Genomic DNA, 14,225 nt, shown 5'->3' on the forward strand with positions numbered 1-14,225 from the left:
CGTCCTTGGGGATTATCATTGATCGGTGTCCTCTAAAAATGGCGGCTCTCAATTGGAAATCTGTCACCGAGAAGATACAGGGGGCTCTGATGGTCCATGAGCAGCGCTCTGCTACCATTTTGCAAAAAGTCAGAATTTTAGACACCTACGTCCTATGTAAAGCTTATTATGTTGCTCAGCTGTTCCCACTTCCCGTGATGGTGGCGAAAAGGTTGCGCCAATTGTCTAGCAGGTTTATATGGAAGGGCCATCTATTCAAGTTACGTTACGAGGTAATGACGAAATCGCGTCTCTCCGGAGGCTTGGGCCTCTCTGACATTACTCGCAAGGCGTCTGCTTTGTACGTCCGCCGAACGACTCTAATTGTTACGCAAGAAGTGACTTCAATTACATCCAGGCTTTTTACTGTTGTGCGTCCGGCGAGCCTTGCTCCACCTGTCGATGTCGGACGCCTAAATTTTAAGTTGAAACACATTCGGGAATTTTACATTGCGGTGAGTTACCTCGGTGACGTCTTCTTGCGGCGACCGGTGCCAACGACCAAGGGCTTGATTGCCCGCTGGGAGGGGCTGGCCAGTCCCAATCCAATAGAACTGGCGTCTCCATCCGTGTCCTGGAGGAACGTCTGGAAGAACGTTAGTCTGCCGATCCACTCTATGGCCGTGGCGTCCACGTGGTATAGGGTAATAAATAATTTGGTTCCCACCAATGTACGACTGCACCGTATTGGTCTTTCTGACACGGACACCTGTACTCGGTGTGGTCTCCTGGATACCCTTGAACATCGATTCACCTGCTGTGGGCACCTTGCTAATTGGCGTTGGCTCAGGAAACAACTTGCTTTTGTCACTAGGTCTGCTGAAGCCGCTTATACTATTGACATCATCGTCCGGCCCGATTCTTCCTTTTTTCCGCAGACGAAGCTCCATACCGTCATGTGGTTGATTGGCCATTTCGTACATTTTGTCAACAGTTGTCATGAAGAGGATGGACACCTAGCGTTTCGGCAGTACATGCTTACTGCTTACTGGCAGCGCTTGCGATTGCCAGGCCTCCGAGATGATTTTGCCAATATGCTTAGCCTGACATTTGAAAGAGAGGGTGTTGGCTAAGGTCACCTGTGTGAGCCATTTTCTTTTATACTGTTTCTGGATTTGCCGCCTTTATGTATGTTTCTTCTCTACACCAGGACTGAAGTTTTCGTGTTTTAACCTTTATTTCAGTAAGCAGTCTATATTATATAGTCATGTTTTAGGATTTTAATTTCAGTACTGTACTTCTTTTGAAGTGGCTGTGTGGTGGATATTCTTTAATATTTTTTTTCAATAGATATATTCGTTCGAGTGGTAGTGTGTCTGCTTCAAAAAAAAAAAAAAAAAAAAAAAAAAAAAAAAAAAAAAGGGGTATGATTCCTGCTTTGAAAAAAAAAAAAAAAAAAAAAAAGTTGGTTAGAGCGTCGTGCTAATAACGCGAAGGTCGTGGGTTCGATCCCCCCACGGGCCACTACTCTTTTACTACTACGAAAAGGCAGCGCCGATTTCAGCTGGCGAGTGTGATGACCAAAAGATCATCACCCTGCGTGGAAGTTGACAGAGGATCCGAACCCGACTCGTCGGGAAGCGCTACAGCATTCACTCGGCAATGGCCATAATATCTTGAATACACTGGTTCTCAACCGATAAAGAGAAAATGAAAGAAAATGTCCGATTGCCGATGCGTAACAACTTTGGCCCTTGTCAGTACTTGGGCGGGTGAGCGCATGGGAACACAGGGCACTATTTGCACTTTTACTTCCTATTTTTGTTTCTCCTTTGTTTTCGGAGCTACAGCCCGATTCGGTCAGGGAGACGCCACCGTGAAATGAAGGGGGCGTGCTGTGTGTCCATCGCCTCGCCTCTCCTTACCTCTCTCAGTCGTTTCTCGTGCTTGTCGTTTTGATAAAGGCCGATTTGAGAGCGTCAGCTCTCGCGTCAGCTGAGCAAAGTCGAGACAAGTCGAGACACGAGACAAGTCGAGACACACTAAGGGCTGGTATGCAGCGAGTAAGAGGGCGAAAAAACAATAATTTAAGAGCGCGTGGCAAAAGTACTCATACGCGAAATTAAAAGCCTGCTGCGGTGGCCGGGAATCGAACGCGGATCAACTGCTTGGAAGGCAACTATGCTGACCATTACACCACCACCGCACAAGCGAGCGCCGCGCGTCCGCGCTGTGTCGGCTTCCCGCCAGTCGGCAGCGGCCGAAGGTGATCGTACCTGGCAGGCGCATTTCGAGGCAGGCTAGGGGAGCACATCCAGACGCATTCGGACAGCGTATCCGCGCACATTTCGCATCCTTTGGCAAGAGTTGGGCGCCGGCGACGCAAGAGTACGCAGAGGACCGCGTTCTGGCGGCATTTTTAAGCAGTGCAGTGCAGGATTCAGCGTCTGCAGCATCTTTCCCACAGAATGCTACGGCGCTTGACGGCAGTCCCACTTTCCCTTGAGACATCTGCTCGGGAAGCAGCGTCAAGTTACCGCTGGCCCCAGCATCGGTGGTTCAGTGGTAGAATGCTCGCCTGCCACGCGGGCGGCCCGGGTTCGATTCCCGGCCGATGCATCATTTTGCTTTTCCCGCGATGATGCTGCCGCGTGGCTTGAGCGCTTGAGATGCACGATCCACAAGAATGTGTAGCTGGATTTCCCTTGAGAAGGACCGAGAACGCAGCACTCGCGGGTCCCCACTAGGACGCTCGCATCATGTTCTACAGACTAGCGTCGGCCTGGCCTCACAAGTTGCTGGGTCCGGGTGCCTCCGAGGCTCTGAACTTTAACGACAAGGAGTGCTGCCTATCGTTGCAACAGCTGCAGCAGCACCGCAATCAACTGGGCCGGCAGTGCACGTGTAGCAACAGAACACGTTATCCAGGAAGTACAGTGTCTCTACGTCTAATATTGGGTACGGTATTTACCCAGTTTCCAGGACAAGCGGTGCACCCGTGCCTCGGTAGCGCAGTAGGCAGCGCGTAAGTCTCATAATCTTAAGGTCGTGAGTTCGATCCTCACCCGGGGCATTTAATTTTCTGTGACTGATGGTGGTGCTGTTGCTAGGGCGCCAACGTATTTCTTGTTTGTTATCCACAACGTTTCAACGCTTCAGCGGGAAAATGTTTACTTCCTGTTATTGCTACTTACAGCTTCCCTTTTCCTCTTCTCCCAGCAGAGCATGAAGCCAAAAGCATTGCTCTGCGGCGTTTGAGGTGCGCGCCTTGCCAGTCAGTATGTGCAAAGATGCTCGCAAAGAGAGAGGGGCGCCGACGCGGCACTCGACACGAAATGCGCCAAGCGACCGTACGAACGGTCGAACGAAACGTCCACATCCGGTGTGGTCTAGTGGCTAGGATACCTGGCTTTCACCCAGGAGGCCCGGGTTCGATTCCCGGTACCGGAACGGAATTTTTTCCACACGAATCGTGGCAAGTTTGAGCTGTCCGAGCAGCCGTTTGCCGTCCTGCTCGCAATATAGCTACTGTTTCGTGACCGTCAGCAGAATATAGACTAGGGAAGCAGACACACGACGACCATAGAAATGGTGTATGGCTTCATGCCACCTGTTTCCAGCGTAGGGCTGAGCAGCTGCATCTGCCGAGGCCCGTTAGCTCAGTTGGTTAGAGCGTCGTGCTAATAACGCGAAGGTCGTGGGTTCGATCCCCCCACGGGCCACTACTCTTTTACTACTACGAAAAGGCAGCGCCGATTTCAGCTGGCGAGTGTGATGACCAAAAGATCATCACCCTGCGTGGAAGTTGACAGAGGATCCGAACCCGACTCGTCGGGAAGCGCTACAGCATTCACTCGGCAATGGCCATAATATCTTGAATACACTGGTTCTCAACCGATAAAGAGAAAATGAAAGAAAATGTCCGATTGCCGATGCGTAACAACTTTGGCCCTTGTCAGTACTTGGGCGGGTGAGCGCATGGGAACACAGGGCACTATTTGCACTTTTACTTCCTATTTTTGTTTCTCCTTTGTTTTCGGAGCTACAGCCCGATTCGGTCAGGGAGACGCCACCGTGAAATGAAGGGGGCGTGCTGTGTGTCCATCGCCTCGCCTCTCCTTACCTCTCTCAGTCGTTTCTCGTGCTTGTCGTTTTGATAAAGGCCGATTTGAGAGCGTCAGCTCTCGCGTCAGCTGAGCAAAGTCGAGACAAGTCGAGACACGAGACAAGTCGAGACACACTAAGGCCTGGTATGCAGCGAGTAAGAGGGCGAAAAAACAATAATTTAAGAGCGCGTGGCAAAAGTACTCATACGCGAAATTAAAAGCCTGCTGCGGTGGCCGGGAATCGAACGCGGATCAACTGCTTGGAAGGCAACTATGCTGACCATTACACCACCACCGCACAAGCGAGCGCCGCGCGTCCGCGCTGTGTCGGCTTCCCGCCAGTCGGCAGCGGCCGAAGGTGATCGTACCTGGCAGGCGCATTTCGAGGCAGGCTAGGGGAGCACATCCAGACGCATTCGGACAGCGTATCCGCGCACATTTCGCATCCTTTGGCAAGAGTTGGGCGCCGGCGACGCAAGAGTACGCAGAGGACCGCGTTCTGGCGGCATTTTTAAGCAGTGCAGTGCAGGATTCAGCGTCTGCAGCATCTTTCCCACAGAATGCTACGGCGCTTGACGGCAGTCCCACTTTCCCTTGAGACATCTGCTCGGGAAGCAGCGTCAAGTTACCGCTGGCCCCAGCATCGGTGGTTCAGTGGTAGAATGCTCGCCTGCCACGCGGGCGGCCCGGGTTCGATTCCCGGCCGATGCATCATTTTGCTTTTCCCGCGATGATGCTGCCGCGTGGCTTGAGCGCTTGAGATGCACGATCCACAAGAATGTGTAGCTGGATTTCCCTTGAGAAGGACCGAGAACGCAGCACTCGCGGGTCCCCACTAGGACGCTCGCATCATGTTCTACAGACTAGCGTCGGCCTGGCCTCACAAGTTGCTGGGTCCGGGTGCCTCCGAGGCTCTGAACTTTAACGACAAGGAGTGCTGCCTATCGTTGCAACAGCTGCAGCAGCACCGCAATCAACTGGGCCGGCAGTGCACGTGTAGCAACAGAACACGTTATCCAGGAAGTACAGTGTCTCTACGTCTAATATTGGGTACGGTATTTACCCAGTTTCCAGGACAAGCGGTGCACCCGTGCCTCGGTAGCGCAGTAGGCAGCGCGTAAGTCTCATAATCTTAAGGTCGTGAGTTCGATCCTCACCCGGGGCATTTAATTTTCTGTGACTGATGGTGGTGCTGTTGCTAGGGCGCCAACGTATTTCTTGTTTGTTATCCACAACGTTTCAACGCTTCAGCGGGAAAATGTTTACTTCCTGTTATTGCTACTTACAGCTTCCCTTTTCCTCTTCTCCCAGCAGAGCATGAAGCCAAAAGCATTGCTCTGCGGCGTTTGAGGTGCGCGCCTTGCCAGTCAGTATGTGCAAAGATGCTCGCAAAGAGAGAGGGGCGCCGACGCGGCACTCGACACGAAATGCGCCAAGCGACCGTACGAACGGTCGAACGAAACGTCCACATCCGGTGTGGTCTAGTGGCTAGGATACCTGGCTTTCACCCAGGAGGCCCGGGTTCGATTCCCGGTACCGGAACGGAATTTTTTCCACACGAATCGTGGCAAGTTTGAGCTGTCCGAGCAGCCGTTTGCCGTCCTGCTCGCAATATAGCTACTGTTTCGTGACCGTCAGCAGAATATAGACTAGGGAAGCAGACACACGACGACCATAGAAATGGTGTATGGCTTCATGCCACCTGTTTCCAGCGTAGGGCTGAGCAGCTGCATCTGCCGAGGCCCGTTAGCTCAGTTGGTTAGAGCGTCGTGCTAATAACGCGAAGGTCGTGGGTTCGATCCCCCCACGGGCCACTACTCTTTTACTACTACGAAAAGGCAGCGCCGATTTCAGCTGGCGAGTGTGATGACCAAAAGATCATCACCCTGCGTGGAAGTTGACAGAGGATCCGAACCCGACTCGTCGGGAAGCGCTACAGCATTCACTCGGCAATGGCCATAATATCTTGAATACACTGGTTCTCAACCGATAAAGAGAAAATGAAAGAAAATGTCCGATTGCCGATGCGTAACAACTTTGGCCCTTGTCAGTACTTGGGCGGGTGAGCGCATGGGAACACAGGGCACTATTTGCACTTTTACTTCCTATTTTTGTTTCTCCTTTGTTTTCGGAGCTACAGCCCGATTCGGTCAGGGAGACGCCACCGTGAAATGAAGGGGGCGTGCTGTGTGTCCATCGCCTCGCCTCTCCTTACCTCTCTCAGTCGTTTCTCGTGCTTGTCGTTTTGATAAAGGCCGATTTGAGAGCGTCAGCTCTCGCGTCAGCTGAGCAAAGTCGAGACAAGTCGAGACACGAGACAAGTCGAGACACACTAAGGCCTGGTATGCAGCGAGTAAGAGGGCGAAAAAACAATAATTTAAGAGCGCGTGGCAAAAGTACTCATACGCGAAATTAAAAGCCTGCTGCGGTGGCCGGGAATCGAACGCGGATCAACTGCTTGGAAGGCAACTATGCTGACCATTACACCACCACCGCACAAGCGAGCGCCGCGCGTCCGCGCTGTGTCGGCTTCCCGCCAGTCGGCAGCGGCCGAAGGTGATCGTACCTGGCAGGCGCATTTCGAGGCAGGCTAGGGGAGCACATCCAGACGCATTCGGACAGCGTATCCGCGCACATTTCGCATCCTTTGGCAAGAGTTGGGCGCCGGCGACGCAAGAGTACGCAGAGGACCGCGTTCTGGCGGCATTTTTAAGCAGTGCAGTGCAGGATTCAGCGTCTGCAGCATCTTTCCCACAGAATGCTACGGCGCTTGACGGCAGTCCCACTTTCCCTTGAGACATCTGCTCGGGAAGCAGCGTCAAGTTACCGCTGGCCCCAGCATCGGTGGTTCAGTGGTAGAATGCTCGCCTGCCACGCGGGCGGCCCGGGTTCGATTCCCGGCCGATGCATCATTTTGCTTTTCCCGCGATGATGCTGCCGCGTGGCTTGAGCGCTTGAGATGCACGATCCACAAGAATGTGTAGCTGGATTTCCCTTGAGAAGGACCGAGAACGCAGCACTCGCGGGTCCCCACTAGGACGCTCGCATCATGTTCTACAGACTAGCGTCGGCCTGGCCTCACAAGTTGCTGGGTCCGGGTGCCTCCGAGGCTCTGAACTTTAACGACAAGGAGTGCTGCCTATCGTTGCAACAGCTGCAGCAGCACCGCAATCAACTGGGCCGGCAGTGCACGTGTAGCAACAGAACACGTTATCCAGGAAGTACAGTGTCTCTACGTCTAATATTGGGTACGGTATTTACCCAGTTTCCAGGACAAGCGGTGCACCCGTGCCTCGGTAGCGCAGTAGGCAGCGCGTAAGTCTCATAATCTTAAGGTCGTGAGTTCGATCCTCACCCGGGGCATTTAATTTTCTGTGACTGATGGTGGTGCTGTTGCTAGGGCGCCAACGTATTTCTTGTTTGTTATCCACAACGTTTCAACGCTTCAGCGGGAAAATGTTTACTTCCTGTTATTGCTACTTACAGCTTCCCTTTTCCTCTTCTCCCAGCAGAGCATGAAGCCAAAAGCATTGCTCTGCGGCGTTTGAGGTGCGCGCCTTGCCAGTCAGTATGTGCAAAGATGCTCGCAAAGAGAGAGGGGCGCCGACGCGGCACTCGACACGAAATGCGCCAAGCGACCGTACGAACGGTCGAACGAAACGTCCACATCCGGTGTGGTCCAGTGGCTAGGATACCTGGCTTTCACCCAGGAGGCCCGGGTTCGATTCCCGGTACCGGAACGGAATTTTTTCCACACGAATCGTGGCAAGTTTGAGCTGTCCGAGCAGCCGTTTGCCGTCCTGCTCGCAATATAGCTACTGTTTCGTGACCGTCAGCAGAATATAGACTAGGGAAGCAGACACACGACGACCATAGAAATGGTGTATGGCTTCATGCCACCTGTTTCCAGCGTAGGGCTGAGCAGCTGCATCTGCCGAGGCCCGTTAGCTCAGTTGGTTAGAGCGTCGTGCTAATAACGCGAAGGTCGTGGGTTCGATCCCCCCACGGGCCACTACTCTTTTACTACTACGAAAAGGCAGCGCCGATTTCAGCTGGCGAGTGTGATGACCAAAAGATCATCACCCTGCGTGGAAGTTGACAGAGGATCCGAACCCGACTCGTCGGGAAGCGCTACAGCATTCACTCGGCAATGGCCATAATATCTTGAATACACTGGTTCTCAACCGATAAAGAGAAAATGAAAGAAAATGTCCGATTGCCGATGCGTAACAACTTTGGCCCTTGTCAGTACTTGGGCGGGTGAGCGCATGGGAACACAGGGCACTATTTGCACTTTTACTTCCTATTTTTGTTTCTCCTTTGTTTTCGGAGCTACAGCCCGATTCGGTCAGGGAGACGCCACCGTGAAATGAAGGGGGCGTGCTGTGTGTCCATCGCCTCGCCTCTCCTTACCTCTCTCAGTCGTTTCTCGTGCTTGTCGTTTTGATAAAGGCCGATTTGAGAGCGTCAGCTCTCGCGTCAGCTGAGCAAAGTCGAGACAAGTCGAGACACGAGACAAGTCGAGACACACTAAGGGCTGGTATGCAGCGAGTAAGAGGGCGAAAAAACAATAATTTAAGAGCGCGTGGCAAAAGTACTCATACGCGAAATTAAAAGCCTGCTGCGGTGGCCGGGAATCGAACGCGGATCAACTGCTTGGAAGGCAACTATGCTGACCATTACACCACCACCGCACAAGCGAGCGCCGCGCGTCCGCGCTGTGTCGGCTTCCCGCCAGTCGGCAGCGGCCGAAGGTGATCGTACCTGGCAGGCGCATTTCGAGGCAGGCTAGGGGAGCACATCCAGACGCATTCGGACAGCGTATCCGCGCACATTTCGCATCCTTTGGCAAGAGTTGGGCGCCGGCGACGCAAGAGTACGCAGAGGACCGCGTTCTGGCGGCATTTTTAAGCAGTGCAGTGCAGGATTCAGCGTCTGCAGCATCTTTCCCACAGAATGCTACGGCGCTTGACGGCAGTCCCACTTTCCCTTGAGACATCTGCTCGGGAAGCAGCGTCAAGTTACCGCTGGCCCCAGCATCGGTGGTTCAGTGGTAGAATGCTCGCCTGCCACGCGGGCGGCCCGGGTTCGATTCCCGGCCGATGCATCATTTTGCTTTTCCCGCGATGATGCTGCCGCGTGGCTTGAGCGCTTGAGATGCACGATCCACAAGAATGTGTAGCTGGATTTCCCTTGAGAAGGACCGAGAACGCAGCACTCGCGGGTCCCCACTAGGACGCTCGCATCATGTTCTACAGACTAGCGTCGGCCTGGCCTCACAAGTTGCTGGGTCCGGGTGCCTCCGAGGCTCTGAACTTTAACGACAAGGAGTGCTGCCTATCGTTGCAACAGCTGCAGCAGCACCGCAATCAACTGGGCCGGCAGTGCACGTGTAGCAACAGAACACGTTATCCAGGAAGTACAGTGTCTCTACGTCTAATATTGGGTACGGTATTTACCCAGTTTCCAGGACAAGCGGTGCACCCGTGCCTCGGTAGCGCAGTAGGCAGCGCGTAAGTCTCATAATCTTAAGGTCGTGAGTTCGATCCTCACCCGGGGCATTTAATTTTCTGTGACTGATGGTGGTGCTGTTGCTAGGGCGCCAACGTATTTCTTGTTTGTTATCCACAACGTTTCAACGCTTCAGCGGGAAAATGTTTACTTCCTGTTATTGCTACTTACAGCTTCCCTTTTCCTCTTCTCCCAGCAGAGCATGAAGCCAAAAGCATTGCTCTGCGGCGTTTGAGGTGCGCGCCTTGCCAGTCAGTATGTGCAAAGATGCTCGCAAAGAGAGAGGGGCGCCGACGCGGCACTCGACACGAAATGCGCCAAGCGACCGTACGAACGGTCGAACGAAACGTCCACATCCGGTGTGGTCTAGTGGCTAGGATACCTGGCTTTCACCCAGGAGGCCCGGGTTCGATTCCCGGTACCGGAACGGAATTTTTTCCACACGAATCGTGGCAAGTTTGAGCTGTCCGAGCAGCCGTTTGCCGTCCTGCTCGCAATATAGCTACTGTTTCGTGACCGTCAGCAGAATATAGACTAGGGAAGCAGACACACGACGACCATAGAAATGGTGTATGGCTTCATGCCACCTGTTTCCAGCGTAGGGCTGAGCAGCTGCATCTGCCGAGGCCCGTTAGCTCAGTTGGTTAGAGCGTCGTGCTAATAACGCGAAGGTCGTGGGTTCGATCCCCCCACGGGCCACTACTCTTTTACTACTACGAAAAGGCAGCGCCGATTTCAGCTGGCGAGTGTGATGACCAAAAGATCATCACCCTGCGTGGAAGTTGACAGAGGATCCGAACCCGACTCGTCGGGAAGCGCTACAGCATTCACTCGGCAATGGCCATAATATCTTGAATACACTGGTTCTCAACCGATAAGGAGAAAATGAAAGAAAATGTCCGATTGCCGATGCGTAACAACTTTGGCCCTTGTCAGTACTTGGGCGGGTGAGCGCATGGGAACACAGGGCACTATTTGCACTTTTACTTCCTATTTTTGTTTCTCCTTTGTTTTCGGAGCTACAGCCCGATTCGGTCAGGGAGACGCCACCGTGAAATGAAGGGGGCGTGCTGTGTGTCCATCGCCTCGCCTCTCCTTACCTCTCTCAGTCGTTTCTCGTGCTTGTCGTTTTGATAAAGGCCGATTTGAGAGCGTCAGCTCTCGCGTCAGCTGAGCAAAGTCGAGACAAGTCGAGACACGAGACAAGTCGAGACACACTAAGGCCTGGTATGCAGCGAGTAAGAGGGCGAAAAAACAATAATTTAAGAGCGCGTGGCAAAAGTACTCATACGCGAAATTAAAAGCCTGCTGCGGTGGCCGGGAATCGAACGCGGATCAACTGCTTGGAAGGCAACTATGCTGACCATTACACCACCACCGCACAAGCGAGCGCCGCGCGTCCGCGCTGTGTCGGCTTCCCGCCAGTCGGCAGCGGCCGAAGGTGATCGTACCTGGCAGGCGCATTTCGAGGCAGGCTAGGGGAGCACATCCAGACGCATTCGGACAGCGTATCCGCGCACATTTCGCATCCTTTGGCAAGAGTTGGGCGCCGGCGACGCAAGAGTACGCAGAGGACCGCGTTCTGGCGGCATTTTTAAGCAGTGCAGTGCAGGATTCAGCGTCTGCAGCATCTTTCCCACAGAATGCTACGGCGCTTGACGGCAGTCCCACTTTCCCTTGAGACATCTGCTCGGGAAGCAGCGTCAAGTTACCGCTGGCCCCAGCATCGGTGGTTCAGTGGTAGAATGCTCGCCTGCCACGCGGGCGGCCCGGGTTCGATTCCCGGCCGATGCATCATTTTGCTTTTCCCGCGATGATGCTGCCGCGTGGCTTGAGCGCTTGAGATGCACGATCCACAAGAATGTGTAGCTGGATTTCCCTTGAGAAGGACCGAGAACGCAGCACTCGCGGGTCCCCACTAGGACGCTCGCATCATGTTCTACAGACTAGCGTCGGCCTGGCCTCACAAGTTGCTGGGTCCGGGTGCCTCCGAGGCTCTGAACTTTAACGACAAGGAGTGCTGCCTATCGTTGCAACAGCTGCAGCAGCACCGCAATCAACTGGGCCGGCAGTGCACGTGTAGCAACAGAACACGTTATCCAGGAAGTACAGTGTCTCTACGTCTAATATTGGGTACGGTATTTACCCAGTTTCCAGGACAAGCGGTGCACCCGTGCCTCGGTAGCGCAGTAGGCAGCGCGTAAGTCTCATAATCTTAAGGTCGTGAGTTCGATCCTCACCCGGGGCATTTAATTTTCTGTGACTGATGGTGGTGCTGTTGCTAGGGCGCCAACGTATTTCTTGTTTGTTATCCACAACGTTTCAACGCTTCAGCGGGAAAATGTTTACTTCCTGTTATTGCTACTTACAGCTTCCCTTTTCCTCTTCTCCCAGCAGAGCATGAAGCCAAAAGCATTGCTCTGCGGCGTTTGAGGTGCGCGCCTTGCCAGTCAGTATGTGCAAAGATGCTCGCAAAGAGAGAGGGGCGCCGACGCGGCACTCGACACGAAATGCGCCAAGCGACCGTACGAACGGTCGAACGAAACGTCCACATCCGGTGTGGTCCAGTGGCTAGGATACCTGGCTTTCACCCAGGAGGCCCGGGTTCGATTCCCGGTACCGGAACGGAATTTTTTCCACACGAATCGTGGCAAGTTTGAGCTGTCCGAGCAGCCGTTTGCCGTCCTGCTCGCAATATAGCTACTGTTTCGTGACCGTCAGCAGAATATAGACTAGGGAAGCAGACACACGACGACCATAGAAATGGTGTATGGCTTCATGCCACCTGTTTCCAGCGTAGGGCTGAGCAGCTGCATCTGCCGAGGCCCGTTAGCTCAGTTGGTTAGAGCGTCGTGCTAATAACGCGAAGGTCGTGGGTTCGATCCCCCCACGGGCCACTACTCTTTTACTACTACGAAAAGGCAGCGCCGATTTCAGCTGGCGAGTGTGATGACCAAAAGATCATCACCCTGCGTGGAAGTTGACAGAGGATCCGAACCCGACTCGTCGGGAAGCGCTACAGCATTCACTCGCCAATGGCCATAATATCTTGAATACACTGGTTCTCAACCGATAAAGAGAAAATGAAAGAAAATGTCCGATTGCCGATGCGTAACAACTTTGGCCCTTGTCAGTACTTGGGCGGGTGAGCGCATGGGAACACAGGGCACTATTTGCACTTTTACTTCCTATTTTTGTTTCTCCTTTGTTTTCGGAGCTACAGCCCGATTCGGTCAGGGAGACGCCACCGTGAAATGAAGGGGGCGTGCTGTGTGTCCATCGCCTCGCCTCTCCTTACCTCTCTCAGTCGTTTCTCGTGCTTGTCGTTTTGATAAAGGCCGATTTGAGAGCGTCAGCTCTCGCGTCAGCTGAGCAAAGTCGAGACAAGTCGAGACACGAGACAAGTCGAGACACACTAAGGGCTGGTATGCAGCGAGTAAGAGGGCGAAAAAACAATAATTTAAGAGCGCGTGGCAAAAGTACTCATACGCGAAATTAAAAGCCTGCTGCGGTGGCCGGGAATCGAACGCGGATCAACTGCTTGGAAGGCAACTATGCTGACCATTACACCACCACCGCACAAGCGAGCGCCGCGCGTCCGCGCTGTGTCGGCTTCCCGCCAGTCGGCAGCGGCCGAAGGTGATCGTACCTGGCAGGCGCATTTCGAGGCAGGCTAGGGGAGCACATCCAGACGCATTCGGACAGCGTATCCGCGCACATTTCGCATCCTTTGGCAAGAGTTGGGCGCCGGCGACGCAAGAGTACGCAGAGGACCGCGTTCTGGCGGCATTTTTAAGCAGTGCAGTGCAGGATTCAGCGTCTGCAGCATCTTTCCCACAGAATGCTACGGCGCTTGACGGCAGTCCCACTTTCCCTTGAGACATCTGCTCGGGAAGCAGCGTCAAGTTACCGCTGGCCCCAGCATCGGTGGTTCAGTGGTAGAATGCTCGCCTGCCACGCGGGCGGCCCGGGTTCGATTCCCGGCCGATGCATCATTTTGCTTTTCCCGCGATGATGCTGCCGCGTGGCTTGAGCGCTTGAGATGCACGATCCACAAGAATGTGTAGCTGGATTTCCCTTGAGAAGGACCGAGAACGCAGCACTCGCGGGTCCCCACTAGGACGCTCGCATCATGTTCTACAGACTAGCGTCGGCCTGGCCTCACAAGTTGCTGGGTCCGGGTGCCTCCGAGGCTCTGAACTTTAACGACAAGGAGTGCTGCCTATCGTTGCAACAGCTGCAGCAGCACCGCAATCAACTGGGCCGGCAGTGCACGTGTAGCAACAGAACACGTTATCCAGGAAGTACAGTGTCTCTACGTCTAATATTGGGTACGGTATTTACCCAGTTTCCAGGACAAGCGGTGCACCCGTGCCTCGGTAGCGCAGTAGGCAGCGCGTAAGTCTCATAATCTTAAGGTCGTGAGTTCGATCCTCACCCGGGGCATTTAATTTTCTGTGACTGATGGTGGTGCTGTTGCTAGGGCGCCAACGTATTTCTTGTTTGTTATCCACAACGTTTCAACGCTTCAGCGGGAAAATGTTTACTTCCTGTTATTGCTACTTACAGCTTCCCTTTTCCTCTTCTCCCAGCAGAGCATGAAGCCAAAAGCATTGCTCTGCGGCGTTT

The 14,225-nt window shown here is 53.7% G+C and overlaps 28 non-coding genes across 28 annotated transcripts; 22 read left to right on the top strand and 6 right to left on the bottom strand.

The window, feature by feature from the left end:
* Positions 1 to 2,113: 2,113 nt before the first annotated feature.
* On the bottom strand, positions 2,114 to 2,185 carry Trnag-ucc. Its single transcript has one exon. It is a non-coding gene; the product is annotated as a tRNA-Gly (tRNA).
* Positions 2,186 to 2,527: 342 nt separating this feature from the next.
* On the top strand, positions 2,528 to 2,598 carry Trnag-gcc. Its single transcript has one exon. It is a non-coding gene; the product is annotated as a tRNA-Gly (tRNA).
* A 381-nt stretch (positions 2,599 to 2,979) lies between these two features.
* Positions 2,980 to 3,052, top strand: Trnam-cau. The gene has a single exon. It is a non-coding gene; the product is annotated as a tRNA-Met (tRNA).
* Positions 3,053 to 3,357: 305 nt separating this feature from the next.
* Positions 3,358 to 3,429, top strand: Trnae-uuc. The gene has a single exon. It is a non-coding gene; the product is annotated as a tRNA-Glu (tRNA).
* A 198-nt stretch (positions 3,430 to 3,627) lies between these two features.
* On the top strand, positions 3,628 to 3,701 carry Trnai-aau. Its single transcript has one exon. It is a non-coding gene; the product is annotated as a tRNA-Ile (tRNA).
* A 610-nt stretch (positions 3,702 to 4,311) lies between these two features.
* Trnag-ucc lies at positions 4,312 to 4,383 on the bottom strand. The gene has a single exon. It is a non-coding gene; the product is annotated as a tRNA-Gly (tRNA).
* A 342-nt stretch (positions 4,384 to 4,725) lies between these two features.
* Trnag-gcc lies at positions 4,726 to 4,796 on the top strand. Its single transcript has one exon. It is a non-coding gene; the product is annotated as a tRNA-Gly (tRNA).
* Positions 4,797 to 5,177: 381 nt separating this feature from the next.
* Trnam-cau lies at positions 5,178 to 5,250 on the top strand. Its single transcript has one exon. It is a non-coding gene; the product is annotated as a tRNA-Met (tRNA).
* A 305-nt stretch (positions 5,251 to 5,555) lies between these two features.
* Positions 5,556 to 5,627, top strand: Trnae-uuc. Its single transcript has one exon. It is a non-coding gene; the product is annotated as a tRNA-Glu (tRNA).
* Positions 5,628 to 5,825: 198 nt separating this feature from the next.
* On the top strand, positions 5,826 to 5,899 carry Trnai-aau. Its single transcript has one exon. It is a non-coding gene; the product is annotated as a tRNA-Ile (tRNA).
* A 610-nt stretch (positions 5,900 to 6,509) lies between these two features.
* Positions 6,510 to 6,581, bottom strand: Trnag-ucc. The gene has a single exon. It is a non-coding gene; the product is annotated as a tRNA-Gly (tRNA).
* A 342-nt stretch (positions 6,582 to 6,923) lies between these two features.
* On the top strand, positions 6,924 to 6,994 carry Trnag-gcc. Its single transcript has one exon. It is a non-coding gene; the product is annotated as a tRNA-Gly (tRNA).
* Positions 6,995 to 7,375: 381 nt separating this feature from the next.
* On the top strand, positions 7,376 to 7,448 carry Trnam-cau. The gene has a single exon. It is a non-coding gene; the product is annotated as a tRNA-Met (tRNA).
* A 305-nt stretch (positions 7,449 to 7,753) lies between these two features.
* Positions 7,754 to 7,825, top strand: Trnae-uuc. Its single transcript has one exon. It is a non-coding gene; the product is annotated as a tRNA-Glu (tRNA).
* A 198-nt stretch (positions 7,826 to 8,023) lies between these two features.
* Trnai-aau lies at positions 8,024 to 8,097 on the top strand. Its single transcript has one exon. It is a non-coding gene; the product is annotated as a tRNA-Ile (tRNA).
* Positions 8,098 to 8,707: 610 nt separating this feature from the next.
* Trnag-ucc lies at positions 8,708 to 8,779 on the bottom strand. Its single transcript has one exon. It is a non-coding gene; the product is annotated as a tRNA-Gly (tRNA).
* Positions 8,780 to 9,121: 342 nt separating this feature from the next.
* Trnag-gcc lies at positions 9,122 to 9,192 on the top strand. The gene has a single exon. It is a non-coding gene; the product is annotated as a tRNA-Gly (tRNA).
* A 381-nt stretch (positions 9,193 to 9,573) lies between these two features.
* Trnam-cau lies at positions 9,574 to 9,646 on the top strand. Its single transcript has one exon. It is a non-coding gene; the product is annotated as a tRNA-Met (tRNA).
* Positions 9,647 to 9,951: 305 nt separating this feature from the next.
* On the top strand, positions 9,952 to 10,023 carry Trnae-uuc. The gene has a single exon. It is a non-coding gene; the product is annotated as a tRNA-Glu (tRNA).
* A 198-nt stretch (positions 10,024 to 10,221) lies between these two features.
* On the top strand, positions 10,222 to 10,295 carry Trnai-aau. The gene has a single exon. It is a non-coding gene; the product is annotated as a tRNA-Ile (tRNA).
* A 610-nt stretch (positions 10,296 to 10,905) lies between these two features.
* Positions 10,906 to 10,977, bottom strand: Trnag-ucc. The gene has a single exon. It is a non-coding gene; the product is annotated as a tRNA-Gly (tRNA).
* Positions 10,978 to 11,319: 342 nt separating this feature from the next.
* Positions 11,320 to 11,390, top strand: Trnag-gcc. The gene has a single exon. It is a non-coding gene; the product is annotated as a tRNA-Gly (tRNA).
* Positions 11,391 to 11,771: 381 nt separating this feature from the next.
* On the top strand, positions 11,772 to 11,844 carry Trnam-cau. Its single transcript has one exon. It is a non-coding gene; the product is annotated as a tRNA-Met (tRNA).
* A 305-nt stretch (positions 11,845 to 12,149) lies between these two features.
* Trnae-uuc lies at positions 12,150 to 12,221 on the top strand. The gene has a single exon. It is a non-coding gene; the product is annotated as a tRNA-Glu (tRNA).
* Positions 12,222 to 12,419: 198 nt separating this feature from the next.
* On the top strand, positions 12,420 to 12,493 carry Trnai-aau. The gene has a single exon. It is a non-coding gene; the product is annotated as a tRNA-Ile (tRNA).
* A 610-nt stretch (positions 12,494 to 13,103) lies between these two features.
* On the bottom strand, positions 13,104 to 13,175 carry Trnag-ucc. Its single transcript has one exon. It is a non-coding gene; the product is annotated as a tRNA-Gly (tRNA).
* A 342-nt stretch (positions 13,176 to 13,517) lies between these two features.
* Trnag-gcc lies at positions 13,518 to 13,588 on the top strand. The gene has a single exon. It is a non-coding gene; the product is annotated as a tRNA-Gly (tRNA).
* Positions 13,589 to 13,969: 381 nt separating this feature from the next.
* Trnam-cau lies at positions 13,970 to 14,042 on the top strand. Its single transcript has one exon. It is a non-coding gene; the product is annotated as a tRNA-Met (tRNA).
* Positions 14,043 to 14,225: the final 183 nt, after the last annotated feature.

Source organism: Schistocerca piceifrons, unplaced genomic scaffold (genome assembly GCF_021461385.2).
Source record: "Schistocerca piceifrons isolate TAMUIC-IGC-003096 unplaced genomic scaffold, iqSchPice1.1 HiC_scaffold_529, whole genome shotgun sequence".
Lineage (NCBI taxonomy): Eukaryota > Metazoa > Arthropoda > Insecta > Orthoptera > Acrididae > Schistocerca > Schistocerca piceifrons.